At 44.0% G+C, this 5,000-nt stretch overlaps 1 protein-coding gene across 1 annotated transcript in view; it reads left to right on the top strand.

Moving 5' to 3' along the window:
* Positions 1–5,000, top strand: part of LOC116373428 (vacuolar protein sorting-associated protein 13B-like) — a gene marked incomplete at its 5' end in the record, with an annotated part of 27,851 nt that overhangs the window by 9,802 nt on the left and 13,049 nt on the right. The gene's annotated exons all lie outside the window — the stretch shown is intronic.

The raw sequence follows: 5,000 nt of genomic DNA, 5'->3' as shown, positions 1-5,000 counted from the left end.
AAAACCTATTCAGTCCGTCTACAAGCAGGCTCTCAAAGTGCTTGATAGGAAGCCCAATAGCCATCATCATTGTCACATCCTTAGAAAGCATGAGCTCTTGAGTTGGGAAATCTTGTGCAATACACCGACGCATGTCTTGTATTCAAGATCCTCAATGGCCTGGCTCCCCCTCCACTCAGTATTTTTGTTAAACAGAAAACCCAGACATATGGCAGCAGATCCACAAGGTCTGCCATGAGAGGTGACTGTATATTTCCCCTAAGGAAAAGCACCTTTAGTACATCTGCATTCTCTGTGAGAGCTTCCCATGTCTGGAATACACTGCCATCAGACACACATAACTGCACCACATATCACACTTTCACAAAATGCTTGAAGACATGGCTAAAGGTCAATCAGATTTGTGAACATGGTCCCTAGCTGTGTGTTGCCACTCCATGTTGTCTGTTGTCTGTAGCTTGTGAGGTGTGGAAACACTTTGTTGCTTTTATGAATTTTGTCTTGCTGCTTTTTGTTCTATGTTGCTCTGTCTGTATGCTACGTCTTGCTTGTCCTATGTTGCTCTGTCTGTATGCTACGTCTTGCTTGTCCTATGTTGCTCTGTCTGTATGCTACGTCTTGCCTGTCCTATGTTGCTCTGTCTGTATGCTACGTCTTGCCTGTCCTATGTTGCTCTGTCTGTATGCTACGTCTTGCCTGTCCTATGTTGCTCTGTCTGTATGCTACGTCTTGCCTGTCCTATGTTGCTCTGTCTGTATGCTACGTCTTGCTTGTCCTATGTTGCTCTGTCTGTATGCTACGTCTTGCTTGTCCTATGTTGCTCTGTCTGTATGCTACGTCTTGCTTGTCCTATGTTGCTCTGTCTGTATGCTACGTCTTGCTTGTCCTATGTTGCTCTGTCTGTATGCTATGTCTTGCTTGTTCTATGTTGCTCTGTCTGTATGCTATGTCTTGCTTGTCCTATGTTGCTCTGTCTGTATGCTACGTCTTGCTTGTCCTATGTTGCTCTGTCTGTATGCTACGTCTTGCTTGTTCTATGTTGCTCTGTCTGTATGCTATGTCTTGCTTGTCCTATGTTGCTCTGTCTGAATGTTACGTCTTGGCTTGTCCTATGTTGCTCTGTCTGTATGCTATGTCTTGCTTGTCCTATGTTGCTCTGTCTGTATGCTACGTCTTGCTTGTTCTATGTTTTCTCTGTCTGTATGCTATGTCTTGCTTGTCCTATGTGGCTCTGTCTGTATGCTACGTCTTGCTTGTCCTATGTTGCTCTGTCTGTATGCTACGTCTTGCTTGTCCTATAGTGCTCTGTCTGTATGCTACGTCTTGCTTGTCCTATGTTGCTCTGTCTGTATGCTACGTCTTGCCTGTCCTATGTTGCTCTGTCTGTATGCTACGTCTTGCCTGTCCTATGTTGCTCTGTCTGTATTCTACGTCTTGCCTGTCCTATGTTGCTCTGTCTGTATGCTACGTCTTGCTTGTCCTATGTTGCTCTGTCTGTATGCTACGTCTTGCTTGTCCTATGTTGCTCTGTCTGTATGCTACGTCTTGCTTGTCCTATGTTGCTCTGTCTGTATGCTACGTCTTGCTTGTCCTATGTTGCTCTGTCTGTATGCTATGTCTTGCTTGTTCTATGTTGCTCTGTCTGTATGCTATGTCTTGCTTGTCCTATGTTGCTCTGTCTGTATGCTACGTCTTGCTTGTCCTATGTTGCTCTGTCTGTATGCTACGTCTTGCTTGTTCTATGTTGCTCTGTCTGTATGCTATGTCTTGCTTGTCCTATGTTGCTCTGTCTGAATGCTACGTCTTGCTTGTCCTATGTTGCTCTGTCTGTATGCTATGTCTTGCTTGTCCTATGTTGCTCTGTCTGTATGCTACGTCTTGCTTGTTCTATGTTTCTCTGTCTGTATGCTATGTCTTGCTTGTCCTATGTTGCTCTGTCTGTATGCTACGTCTTGCTTGTCCTATGTTGCTCTGTCTGTATGCTACGTCTCGCTTGTCCTATGTTGCTCTGTCTGTATGCTACGTCTTGCTTGTCCTATGTTGCTCTGTCTGTATGCTACGTCTTGCTTGTCCTATGTTGCTCTGTCTGTATGCTACGTCTTGCTTGTCCTATGTTGCTATGTCTTGCTTGTCCTATGTTGCTCTGTCTGTATGCTACGTCTTGCTTGTCCTATGTTGCTCTGTCTGTATGCTACGTCTTGCTTGTCCTATGTTGCTCTGTCTGTATGCTACGTCTTGCTTGTCCTATGTTGCTCTGTCTGTATGCTACGTCTTGCTTGTCCTATGCTGCTCTGTCTGTATGCTACGTCTTGCTTGTCCTATGTTGCTCTGTCTGTATGCTACGTCTTGCTTGTCCTATGCTGCTCTGTCTGTATGCTACGTCTTGCTTGTCCTATGTTGCTCTGTCTGTATGCTATGTCTTGCCTGTCCTATGTTGCTCTGTCTGTATGCTACGTCTTGCTTGTCCTATGTTGCTCTGTCTGTATGCTACGTCTTGCTTGTCCTATGTTGCTCTGTCTGTATGCTACGTCTTGCTTGTCCTATGTTGCTCTGTCTGTATGCTACGTCTTGCTTGTTCTATGTTGCTCTGTCTGTATGCTACGTCTTGCTTGTCCTATGTTGCTCTGTCTGTATGCTATGTCTTGCTTGTTCTATGTTGCTCTGTCTGTATGCTATGTCTTGCTTGTCCTATGTTGCTCTGTCTGTATGCTACGTCTTGCTTGTCCTATGTTGCTCTGTCTGTATGCTACGTCTTGCTTGTTCTATGTTGCTCTGTCTGTATGCTATGTCTTGCTTGTCCTATGTTGCTCTGGCTGTATGCTACGTCTTGCTTGTCCTATGTTGCTCTGTCTGTATGCTATGTCTTGCTTGTCCTATGTTGCTCTGTCTGTATGCTACGTCTTGCTTGTTCTATGTTGCTCTGTCTGTATGCTATGTCTTGCTTGTCCTATGTTGCTCTGTCTGTATGCTACGTCTTGCTTGTCCTATGTTGCTCTGTCTGTATGCTACGTCTTGCTTGTCCTATGTTGCTCTGTCTGTATGCTACGTCTTGCTTGTCCTATGTTGCTCTGTCTGTATGCTACGTCTTGCTTGTCCTATGTTGCTCTGTCTGTATGCTACGTCTTGCTTGTCCTATGTTGCTATGTCTGTATGCTATGTCTTGCTTGTCCTATGTTGCTCTGTCTGTATGCTACGTCTTGCTTGTCCTATGTTGCTCTGTCTGTATGCTACGTCTTGCTTGTCCTATGTTGCTCTGTCTGTATGCTACGTCTTGCTTGTCCTATGTTGCTCTGTCTGTATGCTACGTCTTGCTTGTCCTATGCTGCTCTGTCTGTATGCTACGTCTTGCTTGTCCTATGTTGCTCTGTCTGTATGCTACGTCTTGCTTGTCCTATGTTGCTCTGTCTGTATGCTACGTCTTGCTTGTCCTATGTTGCTCTGTCTGTATGCTACGTCTTGCTTGTCCTATGTTGCTCTGTCTGTATGCTACGTCTTGCTTGTCCTATGTTGCTCTGTCTGTATGCTATGTCTTGCTTGTCCTATGTTGCTATGTCTTGCTTGTTCTATGTTGCTGTTGTCTATATTGTAATTGTTTTAATAACCTGCCCAGGGACTGCGGTTGAAAATTAGCCGGTTGACTAAAACCGTCACTTTAACTGAAATGTTGATTAATGTGCACTGTCCCTGTAAAAATAAAAATAAACTCAAACTCAAATATAACCATTAACACCAGACATGATGTCAGAACTACACCTCTCCTCATATAACAGTCCAACCTGATATCAGAACTACACCTCTCCTCATATAACAGTCCAACCTGATATCAGAACTACACGTCTCCTCATAACAGTCCAACCTGATGTCAGAACTACACCTCTCCTCATATAACAGTCCAACCTGATATCAGAACTACACCTCTCCTCATATAACAGTCCAACCTGATATCAGAACTACACCTCTCCTCATATAACAGTCCAACCTCAGACATGATGTCAGAACTACACCTCTCCTCATATAACAGTCCAACCTGATGTCAGAACTACACCTCTCCTCATATAACAATCCAACCTGATGTCAGAACTACACCTCTCCTCATAAAACAGTCCAACATGATGTCAGAACTACACCTCTCCTCATATAACAGTCCAACATGATGTCAGAACTACACCTCTCCTCATATAACAGTCCAACCTCAGACATGTCAGAACTACACCTCTCCTCATAAAACAGTCCAACCTGATATCAGAACTACACCTCTCCTCATAAAACAGTCCAACCTGATATCAGAACTACACGTCTCATCATATAACAGTCCAACCTGATGTCGGAACTACACGTCATATAACAGTCCAACCTGATGTCAGAACTACACCTCTCCTCATATAACAGTCCAACCTGATATCAGAACTACACGTCTCCTCAAATAACAGTCCAACCTGATATCAGAACTACACCTCTCCTCATAAAACAGTCCAACCTGATGTCAGAACTACACCTCTCCTCAAATAACAGTCCAACCTGATATCAGAACTACACCTCTCCTCATATAACAGTCCAACCTGATATCAGAACTACACCTCTCCTCATATAACAGTCCAACCTGATATCAGAACTACACCTCTCCTTATTAAACAGTCCAACCTCAGACATGTCAGAACTACACCTCTCCTCATATAACAGTCCAACCTGATATCAGAACTACACCTCTCCTTATTAAACAGTCCAACCTCAGACATGATGTCAGAACTACACCTCTCCTCATATAACAGTCCAACCTGATGTCAGAACTACACCTCTCCTCATATAACAGTCCAACCTCAGACATGATGTCAGAACTACACCTCTCCTCATAAAACAGTCCAACCTGATGTCAGAACTACACCTCTCCTCATAACAGTCCAACCTGATGTCAGAACTACACCTCTCCTCATATAACAGTCCAACCTGATGTCAGAACTACACCTCTCCTCATAAAACAGTCCAACCTGATGTCAGAACTA

The sequence above is a fragment of the Oncorhynchus kisutch genome, unplaced genomic scaffold (genome assembly GCF_002021735.2).
Source record: "Oncorhynchus kisutch isolate 150728-3 unplaced genomic scaffold, Okis_V2 scaffold4045, whole genome shotgun sequence".
NCBI classification, from domain to species: domain Eukaryota; kingdom Metazoa; phylum Chordata; class Actinopteri; order Salmoniformes; family Salmonidae; genus Oncorhynchus; species Oncorhynchus kisutch.
The sequence above is the reverse complement of the archived record's forward strand: the minus strand, read 5'-3'. Positions and strand labels throughout refer to the sequence as shown.